Here is a 14,101-nt window from a genome sequence, read left to right as displayed (position 1 = left end):
AAATCAATTTCATAATTCTTCTATAAATTATAAATTAATACCTTTTGCAGAGACACGCATTTGCGTTATGTTTGTTATTATCTTGGATTATTTTTTTTGTTTGTTTTGGTGCCCATTCACTTAAAACGGCTTATTCTTGTTGCTGCAGAAATACTCATCAGATTATTGTAAATATTTTGTCTTATCTAAGCACATTGATAAATGTGTTGGGGGGAAAAAAAAAAGTTGGATTACAGTCACTAAAGGCTTGTATGCACTGTGAGGGATGTACACCAAGATAAATATCTCTCATCTGTGATTTGCTGGAACACTCTGGTTGCCATAGAAACCTATTTGTCACCAGCTGTTATTGTGACATTGACCCAAAGCAAGTGCTGAGTCTGAGTGTGTTGACCTCGCACCATTTGTCCCAGGGTGCCTTTTGACGACGTGCGTTGTATTCTTCTCTCTGAAGGGGATGCACTCGGCGAGGCCGCATGCTGATGCTTCGCGGCAAACACGCAAAAGTACGATTTGGTTGCGTTTGCGCGCCTGCCTTCCTCGTTCCGGTCTAAGTGTTGCGTGTACACATGACAAGGTTAGAGGTAACGTTGTCTTCTCTGATGGATGACCTTGAGGTAGTCTGTCCGATCCATTCGTCTTTGTGCAGATAGCATCAGAAACTCCCCTCCTGCTTCTGCCACCGGCCGCACAGATAATCTCTCGGAGCCACACATCCACGAATGCGACCTCACTCTGCCGCAACTCTCATTTAGCCATTTTTTTTTGTGTGTGTGTTAAAGGCTGTTCCATAATTCACCTCACTTTACCCACGTAGCATTTGTTTGATAATTATTTTAAAATGAATTGTGCTTTATTTTTAATTTCCCTTTGCTATCCTAATTTATCTCCAACAGGCACATCACGACGTGTCCGTTTGCTGGTGCGTCATTATAGATAGGACCACTTTTATGAGATGTTTTTTTGCATTTGGTTCAGCCATTCTGCAAAGTGTCCCGCCCCTGCCCTCCAGTATCTGTCAGCCCCCCCATCATCTTACCCCTCATTTAATTTCTTCTGTGTGCCTTCCCAGCCACGTCTTCTCTAATGAAGCTAAATCTAGCATGCTAAATGGAACCAGTCAGCTATGTCATTGGTGCTGGAGTGGCTGGAGCTGTTTTTCTGCTGGCCCCGAAGGCACAAACACCATTTTCGAGACACTGAGCCCGTGCCTTTGGAGACATTTACAGTACAGTGGGCATGTAGTAGATCCAGTTGAGATAGGCGCCAGCACCCCCCGCGACCCTTGTGAGGAATAACCGGTGAAGAAGATGGATGGATGGATGGGCATGTAGTAGCTGTGAAATATTCCACCTCTGGAATTGATCCAAAAAATGGGCACCCATGTGAGGGCCTGAAAGAACAGATAAAGCCACCGATTTTGAGGGTTGCACGTTAAAGTGCAACAGTACCATCAATCAGGAAATGTCCTGTACAGTGTTGCCGGTAACGCGTTACTCGAAAAAATTTGCTTTTCAAAGTAACTAGTAGTCTAACGCGTTACTTTATTATACAAAGTAGTCTGATTAAAGTTACTGTCCAGAGATTCAATGCGTTACTCCACGTTTTCATGAAGAAGGCAAAAATATCTCACTGTCGTAACAGTCGCAAACAACTGCCGCTAACTACGAAGATGAGGCGGAAGTCATTGATCACCACACTGAATTCAGCCATGGCCTGGTCGTGAATGGTTTGCACATTCAAAACAAAAGTGATGATACTTTTACTACTAGTTTTATTACCCAACAGGCAACAAAAAAAGTGTACATTATGGACCATAAAAGTGGTAAAAAATAATTTATTTTCATTCTCAACTGGTCCGTGAAGCATTCTGGGATGAGGTCGTCTCCGCCCTCTCGCCAGGGGGAGTGACGTCAGACAAGTCACGTTTAGCATGCACGAGTCGACTCAAGTGTGAATAGCGGAACAAACAATAGTGGAATTAAGGGGATTTTCATTTTTATTTTTTGTTTTATAAAAAGTATTTATGTTACAAGAAGTCAAGAGAGACTGCCTATTTTGTTTTTCTTAAAAAAAACAACTTTATTTTCATGTTAAAAATGCACTTTCAATAAAGTATTTGGAACTCCGTTTCTACCGCATTATTTTTATGTTGAGATGGTGTTATCGGCAGCTACTGAAAGTAACTAAAAAAGTAACTTTTAATCTAACTTAGTTACTTTTAAAATCAAGTAATCAGTAACGCAATTTAGTTACTTTTAAAATCAAGTAATCAGTAACGCAATTTAGTTACTTTTAAAACCAAGTAATCAGTAAAGTAACTAAGTTACTTTTTCAAGGTAACTGTGGCAACACTGGTCCTGTAACAGATCAAGAGTACAGAGATGCACTCCCGCAGGCTAGCAGCCGACTGATTGCGCTGCTCTCCAGCTTCAAAGTTCTCGGCGTCGGGATTTTGTATAGAATCTAATGGCTTTGGAGTGTGAGTGCACACAGTAACACGAGTGGAAAAGTGGCATAATAGAGCACCCTACATGACAATCCAAAAAGCACACACACTTGAGGGCGTTACACGCATGATCCACACACTGTGTGTCAAATCTCATCTTGAAGTCCAATATATCCCTCACAAACCCATTAAAGGTGCTTCATACAAAAGCCTCTCTCAGGATTCGGCGATGGGAGTGAGTGAGCAGACAGGGCTTCAAAGTGGGAGAATTATGCTCGAAATCACTTAAGGCAAAAGTGGACATTTTGCGCACATTATTGACACATGTTTGTTCATATCATTGCGTATAATGCATAAAATGATCATCTTATCATTTACAGTATATAATCCCTCAGATAGCTGTAGAATTTTACATACTGTATTTTCCACACTATAAGGTGCACCGCATTATAAGGCGCAACTTCAACGAATGACATATTTTGAAACTTTTTTCCATATATAAAGCGCACCGCATTATAAGGCGCACCTTCAATAAATGACATATCTTCAAACCTTTTCCATCTATAAGGCGCTACAGTAGAGGCTGGGGTTACGTTACACATCCATTAGATGGTGCTGCGCTAAAGGGAATGTCAACAAAACAGTCAGATAGGTCAGTCAAACTTTATTAATAGATTACAAACCAGCTTTCTGACAACCCCATTCACTCCCAAAATGAATAAACAGCTGTTTTATTATTTTCTCTGAGGTCAAGTATTAGTATTAGCTAGCGATCCAAGATGGCGGGATCTTCTGCCGATCGTGCAGGGTCACCGATATCGTTTTGACAGCGAGACCTGTTGCAGCTCAATATTGATCCATATATAAGGCGCTCTGGATTATAAGGCGCATGGTCAGCTTTTGAAAAAATTGAAGGCTTTTAGGTGCGCCTTATAGTGCGGAAAATACGGTAATTGAGACAAGCGAGTTCATTTCCATTGTTTTTTTTATAGACAATGAAACCGTGTGTCATATTGACTCGCGATATCTTCTTCAGTACTGCTGAATACAATTCTTTTTGGTAATGATACTCGTGAACATTGAACCGGCTTGCCTTCAGGGTTGGCAGTGACAAAATAAGATAAATTGCATCCAAGGCACTGCAAGACACCGAACTCCCCTGATTGTTCCCTCGGGCGCTGGAGAGCTGCCCACTTTTTCGGTGTGTTTTCGGATGGTGTTTGCTGGCTGCTTTCACAACTGTGGAGGTTACATTTAGAGGGCAGACGTTGTGTATGCAGGACATCACAACAGGAAAAGGCCTTATTGGCCTTTGTACTAAAACGTTAGTCCAAAACTAACAGACAATTTGTGGTACTTCAGTTTCAATTACCCCCCAACCACGCACCCACTTAATTTCTTCTATGAATGGTCGGGGTTTGAAATAGTAGCTCCATACAGCTATACAGCCTAACCTCATTATACGAATGTCAGATCTCGACGTTTCACCGTTCTGATCGGCTGGAGAGGGATCGGCCAATATTTGACATTTTATGCAAAATTGGTGATTGGCTGTGATGTCTTAATTTGCCCGATTGATAAGACATTCCATGTTATATTTTTTAGTGCTTTAAAAGATGTTTTTGTCTCATCTCCACCCTGTGCATTTCGATTGACGTCAATGATACTGTAGCTATGTACGATTTTTGCTATTTGTGGGCCGGGCCAGTCCCTATCTCAAAATGGCAGCAGTCAACTGTTGATGAAATCTAAAAGTTGTTTAAATGGATAGCCTATATGGCTCCAACTTCTGATTTAAAACCCCTGGGCATTATCTTATTTTGAAATGACTTGGTCAGAACCATCAAAAAGCCCAAAACGGGTCACAATAACGCCTAAGGGGTAATTACTCGGTGATAATATTGTTTTTTTGTTTTGTTTTGTTTTTTCCAAACTCACTGATTACTAATCAGTGATCGGCCAAAAGATCCAGATGATGTAAAAGCCTAGTTAGATGCATAAAATATGACATTAGGGGTGTTAAAAAAAATCGATTCGGCAATATATCACGATAATACAGCTCGCAATTCTTGAATCGATTCAATAGGCAGCCGAATCGATTTTTAAACATCCATTTTTGATGGAAAAATATTCAACAAAACGTCTTACTTAGGGTTAGGATTCACCTCTTAAGCATGGAAGAATGTTATATTAATAGAATATTAAGCCTTAATATTTTATTTTAATGCTGTTCAAGCATGAAACAGATTACAACCTGTTTGTTAAATACAGCAGCTCACAGTTATAAGACTGAAGTTTCAGATAAATAAATAATACCTTTTCATCAGTGCTGTCAAAGTTAAAGCGTTAACTAATTAATTAATCACAAAAATTATCGCATTAATCATTGTATTACCACAGATTAATCACACTATTAATTTTGACTGCAGATGATCCTTTTTAGCCAACAGTGGATGGTTACATTAAAGGTCGCTGTTGGAGTTTGAGCAATAAACATAACTACATGCATTAAAGTAAAGCATTTAATAAATGTTTACATATGCCGTAGGTCATTTTTTCCCCATTTTAAATTATGCAAATAATTAATTGATTAGAAAAAGCAGAATGAGCGTGTGCAGCGGGCAAAAATGTTGGGGAAAAAAAGCTTTTTTAAGTCAGTGATTAATTGTGATTAATCAAAATTCTACGATGTGATTAATCTGATTAAAAATATTAATCGTTTGACAGCTCTACTTGTCATACAAATCTTACAAGTTTACTGAATAGTAATTTCTAAATTTGAGTAAAAAAAAATCGCAACAATCGATTTACAAATCGTATCGGGATTAATCGCTATTGAATCGAATCGTCGGCAAGGGAATCGAATCATCAGGCACGAGGCAATTCACACTATATGACATGATTGAAAACATTCTTAACAGTTCCGCTAAATGATCTAAAATTACATATTTTTAAACATAGTCAGATGTACATAAATGTAAATTCAATGCGGAGTCTCTGGAAAAAGTTTATTGTTGGGCACCATTTTTTGTTTTTTTATTCTTCTTAACACACTCCACAAGCATTTCCCCATCTTTGATAGCTTGTACCTCACAGGCAATGACAATAAATGAAGGAGAAAAATAACTTGACTCAAGTTCAGGTATGAATCACTGTGGCTTGTTGTGACCCAGATGTGTCTACCTGCGTTGATGCAAGACACCCTATATAAGTCAGAGAAACATCCCCCCTCACCATTCTGCTGCTTTTTTGACATTTCAGCCCAAGGAAATGACTCTTCTGTGGCATTTCCTCACTGCAGGGTTCTCTCACTCTTGGGTTCTGTACAGCCTGCTGTCACTTACACTTCTTGATGTGCGTCTTATTGCTCCAACTAGCAGTTTTGTTGAACAATCGGGAACTTTCCTCTGAGAGGTGACGTGGAAGTCGAACCGACTTCGGCGCCGCTCGCCGGTTCACCTCCGCGTTATACGATTCTCGCGTGACGCGGACACAGCGAAACGTGTACAGTTGAAATCAGCCAAAAGCCCCTTCAAGTGTCACCTCTGTCATAGTGTTAATTAGACAGCGTCGCCGTCTGTCCCCAGCGACATTTATTGCACGTATGAATATTTTACCCGGACAGATGGTAAGAATGTCAAGGCGTGACACTGAGTTATTAAGCCTTGGCCCTTTCCCTTGCCGACAGAATGCCTAGCTTGTCAGCGCGCCGTTGTTTTAATAACTCACTGGTAATGTTTGCCCCAAGTGTCTGCATTGCAGCTTTGTCCTAGGGCAGAGGTGAAATAGCCTGCGCATGTTGGATTACATAGATTTATGATGAATGGGAATTCCTTCACTAAAAAAAAAAAAAAAGAACTAACGCGAACGGTGTCCGACTGGTGACGGACTGTCAGGCTTTCCTACACCACCTGACTTTCACCTGTGCTCTGTGGTCATATGCACACAAAGACATTTATGTGAGCCATATCCTTTGAATATGATACCAGTGTGTCAATATTGTCATCTGCCTAATATTCTATTGAAGACGTCTCTTGCTACCCTCATTTAACTCATTTACTCCCAATAACGTATAAATACGTTTTTTTTAAATGTTCTAAGTGTCCCAAAGATGTATTTATACGTTTTTTTGTTGTTGTTTTTTTATGCTAGAGCATACAGAAGGCTTTGATTCAGCCTCTCAACTGCAAAGAACGGTTGCAGAAATGGTAGTTATTACACAAACGGCCAGCAGGTGGCAGCAGAGCAAAGGAGATCAACCAGGCCCATGTAGAAAAAAAGCTCAATTACTTACAATTTTACATAGATTTGTGAAAACTGATGAAACTTAGCTGTCTTCTAATGCTAATTGCTGCAAAACGGAAACAGATAGAAACATACCATTTTTATCCCCGATGAACGAAGAGACTTTAATTTTTCTTTTGATAGGTTCCATGCTTTTATAGCAATAGAACACAATATTCTGTGGGCCTTGCAAAATCGGTCAAAATCCAGTAAAACAGCCGGGAGCGAATGGGATTCCGAAATGTGAAAATGGCGGCGAGTGAATGAGTTAAGTAGATTTGTTTTGGTCCAATAACATGTATGCCAGAGAAGTCTAAATGGCTCAAGATGGTTTTGACCTCTGATCATCTCCAGCTGTATGTAACCATGAAGGAAAAATGGAAAGGGTTGGATATTTAGGCCAATACTTTTTTTTAAAAATGTATTTATTTTTATACTTTTTGTTTTAATCACCCCAAGCCATTTTATTCACTGATATGAATCTGTGCCTTACACTTGGCTTTCTAAAACAAAAGGAAAATACTGCTGAAATAAAACCAAACAAAAAAATATTTCGTTCATTTGCTTTTGGAAAACCGAGGGCTGTTTGTGACGAAAATCCCAGCGGATCAACTGTTTCAAACTTAACCCGTCTGGCATCGAGAATCCCTGCCAAATTCAGTCATTTTTTTTGCTTTCTTTTATAATGCTCGGTTTGAGTTTGAGCAGATCCCAGCGACCTTGTCTGCATGCTCACTGAGTTTCTGCCACATGACTGGCTGATTAGGTGTTTGCTTTTTCAATATAAACTGTTGCAGTCCTGTATCCACCAATGTGTGTTCTGGCATTGACTGCAAATCAAATGGACTGTTTTTTTTTGTTTTTTTTTCTCCCCATCATGTTGTGTCTATATTATAAGCTTGGTTTGCTTAGTTATTCTGGCTATATCCTCCACGCTGTTGCTTTGTCTCTTTAGCACAGCTTATTCTCATCTTCCCTGTCATGTCTCCCGTGATTTTTGAGCTATGTGTAATTACCCGCTTTGTTTGCATCTTGGCTCTTAACTGCCCGACTTGTCGCAAGCCAGCCCGCATTCGCAGGACGCGAGGATGCGCGAGGGTTTTTGCGTTTGCGCGAGTCAGTCTTTAGCAAATATGGGCGTGACGAGCGAGAGAGATCGTGCAACGGCGCCAAGTGTTTTTTTGTTTTTTTTCAACACGTGCGCATCACCCCAAACCCACGCCGGCAGCCACGGAGAGACGGAAAAGGACCATGTCATATCGAATCCCTTTGTTTTGACTCAGATTAGAGCTTTGTGAGGAGTTTGCGAGGCCTGCAGAATGTGGATTTAAGGATTAGTCTAATAAACAGAGGCTCTGTGGCACTCTGGCCGATTGTCCCGCACCCTTTGATTTATATTCTAGCAAACGACAGAATGAGAGGACAGAGGGGAGAACATGGAAGGTGAAAGATGTACCTTCACACTTGCTGATTAGTATTCTGTATTTTACCCGTGCTGTATATTACTGCGCAGGGAAGACACTCACATATTCATACTCACAAATTCAGATCATAAAATACCCTTCATGAATGTTTGTCTGTTTCAGTACGAGGGCTGCGACTGACTGGCAACCAGTCTAGTGTGTAGTTAGCTGGGATAGGCTCCAGCTGCCATTGACAGCTTAAGCGGAACAGAAAATGGATGGATGGATGGATCATGGATATCACAATATTTTATAATTATTTTTCTTATATTTATATTATGAGTAGGGATGGGCGAGTACCGATACCAGGTATCGGTATCGGGCCGATACCAACCATTTTTTCAAGTACTCGAGTACTCGTGACGCAGACGAGTACAAGCGACCGATGGCAGAGGGGGAAGACGTTAAGTGAGTCCTCCTTGCCTGTAAGTGGCGCTATAGCTTGCAGCAGTTTTTCACCAAAACTTCACCGGTTTGGAAATACTTCAAAATTGTGAATCTTAATCTAAAAGAGCATTTTTGTGTTTTATTTTGAGCCTTAAGACTATTGAAGAGTGACTGTGCTGTTTTTTTTGTCAAAATGAAAGGAAATATATTTGTTTAAAAATATATTTTAGTGATTTATTTTATTTGTCAAAATGTACTACTGATATCGGCAGTTGGTATCAGTATCGGTGAGTATTAGTATTAGTTTAAAAAAAAAAAAAGTGTATTACTTGTGCGCAATATTTAATAAACACCCTGGGCGCGATGTCATTATTCCGGTTTATTCAAAATAAATCTACTAAAAAGACGTTAAGTGAGTCCTCCTTGCCTGTAACTTCAAAATTGTTAATCTTAATCTAAAAGAGCATTTTTGTGTTTTATTTTGAGCCTTAAGACTATTGAAGAGTGACTGTGCTGTTTTTTTGTCAAAATGAAAGGAAATATATTTGTTTAAAAATAACTTTTTTAGTGATTTTTTTTATTTGTCAAAATGTACTACTGGCATCGGCAGTTGGTCTCGGTGAGTACTGAGGGTCTGAGTATCGGTATCGGTCTGAAAAAAAGTGGTATCGAACATCCTTAATTATGAGTTTTACAGAGCAATACAAAGTTCCCACATAGAACATACAATATTGCACAAGTGTCAGGAAATGTTATTCACTTGTGTGCTAGCTGTTGCTCTGCTTCTCAAACTCATATGAAGTGGTGTTTAAAAATATAACATAATGCTGCAGATGTATTTTCAGAGCCTATTCATTTAAGCTTTCTTATTCTAAACTTCTATAAAAGTGGGTCACAACTACAACAATAGGAAAATGCGAGTCCCGGGGTGACAACAGTTGAGGACCATTGCTAAACCTCTGAACGACTTTTAATTTCATCATAGTTTGGAAGCATGCGCACATTTTGAAACATGATAGAATGAGGTTCATTTACAGATAATACATCATGTTTTATTTTTGCAAGTGACCTTATTGCTCCGGAGCAGCGCAGACGGGAAGCGACCTCATTTGAAGAGTCTGCATTTGGATTATGGAGTTCATGAGACTGCATGGATCTCTAATCGGAAATTGTTGCAAACAATACAATATTTTTTTGACATTAGGGAACATTTCATTTCGTATTGGAATATTGAAGCGACACCGATTTCAAACTCTTGGTGTAACTTCTAGTTTATTGTAACAACATTGTGTCAATGACAGAAATGTCTGATGAGAGCATGTCAAACAAAATCAAGTCAATCCAGTCGTGTTCAAACGTGTTATGTACCCTTTCTGACTCCATCTTGTGCACCAATTTGATTTAGAAAGGAACCACTGTGCCCAAGTAGCGCCAATCTGAGGCAGGTGGCGTGATTGACAAGTTGACGTGCTATCGCGGACACTCGCGGCCTCGAGCAGACTTGTTACCTTGAGCTTCAAAGGTTTTGAAACTCGGGGAAAAAAAAAAAAAAAAAAAGAAGCCCTTCCCTTATTTGCCAACAACGGCCCATAAGACTGACAAACAGAAGCAGAGCGAATCGTGGCTAAAAGTTGCGAGGGGTGCAGGGATTAGTGACGTGAAGCTACGTTCAAATCTTGCTCGTTAGTTTTATTACTGACAAACTTCCCCTTTAATTTATGTTGGAAACTTAGCGCTTTATGATTAATTTTTACTCGCCTTTGTTTTAGCTATTGTGATTTTTTTTTTTTTTTTTTTTTCAGTTTTAGTGCATCTACATTGTATGGAAGCCCATTCCCGCCAGTAAAAAAAAACAACACAAAAACAAAACAAAAAAACTCCCCTTTTTATTTTTATTTTTTATTTTTTTTACTGGCGGGAATGGGCTTCCATAACATTGTGCCTTTTTTCTTTCTTATTATTATTTTTTTTTAATTGCAGGGAAAAATCCTCTGAGACAAACTTAACATCTGTAATTTTCAAACCGAATTATCCACCTTTTTCTGTCATCTCCCAATTATTATTATTAGTATTATTTTTATTATTAAAGTATTATTTAAATCAGACATGAACTAGTACAATTGCTGAAATGAAATGTTCTTTTTGATTCCATTATGAGTGTAATGAAAATTGTATGCGAGTACGATGATGTATTATTGCGGCGTACGTCTTAAGAAATTCATGCACATACGCTATTGACAATTGCGCGTATGTTAAAATTAAATTGTCCACACGAGTATGATTATACATTTTCTTTTATTGTAATGTTAATTGACTGTTGAAATAAGATTCCTACTCCCTTTGGACATGTAAACCATTTCTAATGATTGTTATGAGTTTTTTTATTTTTCTTTCTTTCAATTTTTATTTTTTATTTTTTGTTTACATGTTATGTTTTACATGTTCAATAAACTTCAACTTCAAAAAATTACATTTCTTATTCTGCCAGGATTTCATGGTCACTTCACGGTCATGGGCAGGTCTACTGTCGCACCCTCTCACATTCCAAAGGCGGCCTTGTGTGCATGTGTTTGCACAGTTTTGCATTTGCATTTCTGATTGTCTGCACTTTCTGAATGTTTGTGCGTAAAAATGCAAATGAGTGGTCCTGGCTGGGTGGTCATGAAGCCATTCTTATAAAAAGAGATAATCCACTTTGGTCTGATGTTCATGGGAGGTCACGCCGCTGTCACCGGAGTAATTAACAAGCTGAAGTTAGGCGCTTGCTTCTTTGGTGACCTTGAGGAAAACACAGGTGGGTGGAATGTGATTGATATGCGATCCAGATCTTGTGATTTACCCCCTTGGCTTTCTTCACTTTATCTATCTATCTCTCATTCGGTGACCCGACTCCTCCTGCTTATCTAGCACTTAAACCTACTTACACTTTCAAATGACTTAACTCCAAAGTCCTTTTCGTGTGGCTAACTTCACACACGTGCAAAAACACCCGTTTCTAACTGCTGGTATTGTAAATAACTAATCTGTTTACACACGTGGAGATTTCAGGTGGGGATCCTCCTTCACTCAGGATTTTTCAAGTCTTGAATGTTTTTTTTGTTTTGTTTTTTTCCTGTGACAGACTCCCATACATACAGATAGAAAGTCCAGCATTTGAGCCTCATCGATCCTTCCCTACTTCCTCTCTTTAGTTTTTCCTCTGGTCTCTTGAGATCTCTTTCATTTGTTGGAATTTAGAGGCTTCTGGGGTTGGCGTAAGACTTTTGATTTTGTAACCATGGGGGAAGGCAGGAAGCGTTTTCACTTTGATTTATCTTTCTTTTCTTTTTATCTTTTCTGACCTTTTCTCTGGTCTCCTGACCGTTTGAACCTCACGACTCTGGCGAGACTCTGAAGTATTTGGTTAAGGTGAAGGGTAATGGCATTTTTATTAGGTTTTAGGTGAATTAATGAGTATAAATTTACACGTATTTGCACGCAAACGCACACATACACGTAAAAAAATGATAATAATAAAAAAAGAGAGCAATGATGATAAGACGTTGAATCGGTAAGAATGAACAATTCTGAGCTCTCGGGGGGGGGAAAAATAAATAATAATAAAAAAAAAAAGAAAGTCCAGCATTTAAGAGTTTTGGTCGTATTGCGTATGTGGTCTGCTCCCCACTCGATTTCCTTACTCTCCATTCAAGGTACAAACACATTAAGGTTGAACTCCTAATAGCTTGTGTGATGGATACCGGAGCATAATGAGCCCTTTATGAGACTTAAATCCTACTGTTAATCAATGCACATAGCAGGGCACTTTTCAATACTACCTACTAAGCATTTTAAAATGAGCCCTCATTGAAAGGATTGACTCTTATTCTAGACTCTCTCTCTCTTTTCTCCCCTCAGTCTCCTTCAAGCCGTCCCGGCGTGCAATTAGTCACATCACACGTTCACAATCCAATTAAAGCTCATTTTTTGGAAAGCTCTCGCCTGCCCTCATATTGACAAATAATCTCCAGACTGTTGTAAAAGTTGTGAAAATGTAATGTGCTGCTGTAATGCAGTGGGCGGACCAGACTTTTGTTTAACCTCAAGTCAAGCCAGCGAAACCAAGACAGTCTATTTATTACCTTAAATACCCCATACTGGCAGCTGCTGGGGGCATCGCTGTCAATTACTGCTGGTTGTTGTTATAGTTGCACTTTGATCTTTGGCCGCTAATGTGCTACATTGCTGCGGGCTCTTGCACTTGTATCATGCTGCGTTAGCATCACAATGTATAAGCTAGTGTCCACATGTTATAAGATGTGAACGCATTGAAGGTGAACTGGCTGATTGTGATGCGATAACGATGGACAACTGAGGCGTTAGAGGCAACAGTATATTTTATGTACGTTTATTTGTGTTGAAAGTTCTCGTTTGACTGTGTCAATTTCCTGAAACAAATGTTTGTATGCGCATACGAGGTGGCGAAACCTTCATGTGGTTGCGAATTTGTTTGTGGAGTTTTGTGTGTGCACATCTCTGTCTGGTGGTGTTTGATTATCCCTTACAGCCTCAGAGGGAGCGGGATTCGTTCTCACTGCGATAATGAGGGAGAGACTAGCAATGCCCTAAAGTCATTTCTCCCATTCGTATATCCTTCCTGTTGCATCTGTCTACTTTTCAAACCCTCTTTCACCTTTTGTAATTATAATCATCATTAATCCATTTTTTATTCCGTCATTGTCTTTGCACAGTATTCCTTTATTTCTTTGACCCCCTTTGGTCATCATTAGTCTTCCTCACATGTGTGTGTAATCATGCAAGGCTGACCAGTTGGTGAATGTATGTCATGGAAAGTCCACATTGTTGAACTATTAGTAGTTTGCTGGCATTCGAGTCATTGATTGAGTTTGTGTTTTTAAGATTTCCGACACTATGTATGGCCATTGAATGCTTAAGTCTTGTGTTTTCCGGTGCTTCTCTTGAGCAGCTAACGTTTGCTCGTGCCATATAATCTTAAATTATAGATTGCCTTTATTGCCACGTTTCTTATTGTGTGTAGATGCCAAAATGTGAATTGAATCACTTAGAATGTCCGTGTCAAGTGTTTATTGTACAGTACACTATAGCATACGCTATTTTTATTTATTTTATTTTTTTTATAGTTAGTAGTTTTGGCTAGTATACTAACTAGTTTAATGATAGGGTTCATGTGAATTTGAATTGTTTATATTGCGTTTGGTTAATCAACTATTGAATAGAGTGTAGAGGTTAGATCTTTAGCCCGAGCCTGAGCCCGACCCGGCCTGAAATTCAGGTCGGGTCGGGCCTAAAATGTCAATCATTACGTTCAGGTCGGGTCGGGTCGGGTCGGGCTTCTCTCTCGCTGACTTTTTTTTTTTTTTTAAATAAATATATGTTATAAAAATGTATACTAAAACGATGTGTGGATACTAAACTAAGGAATACTTGTTGTAAATAAATAATTTGGATAAAACAGAGAAGGCGGCGCTGTAAGGTAATTTCTATATAACTATTACTG

At 39.2% G+C, this 14,101-nt stretch overlaps 1 protein-coding gene across 16 annotated transcripts in view; it reads left to right on the top strand.

The window, feature by feature from the left end:
* The window catches only part of LOC144026350 (teneurin-2-like), a 269,697-nt gene that overhangs the window by 46,355 nt on the left and 209,241 nt on the right, over positions 1-14,101 (top strand). The window lies entirely within an intron of this gene.

This window comes from Festucalex cinctus, chromosome 9 (assembly GCF_051991245.1).
Source record: "Festucalex cinctus isolate MCC-2025b chromosome 9, RoL_Fcin_1.0, whole genome shotgun sequence".
In the NCBI taxonomy this organism is placed as follows: Eukaryota; Metazoa; Chordata; class Actinopteri; order Syngnathiformes; family Syngnathidae; genus Festucalex; species Festucalex cinctus.
This window is presented reverse-complemented; position numbering and strand designations above follow the sequence as displayed.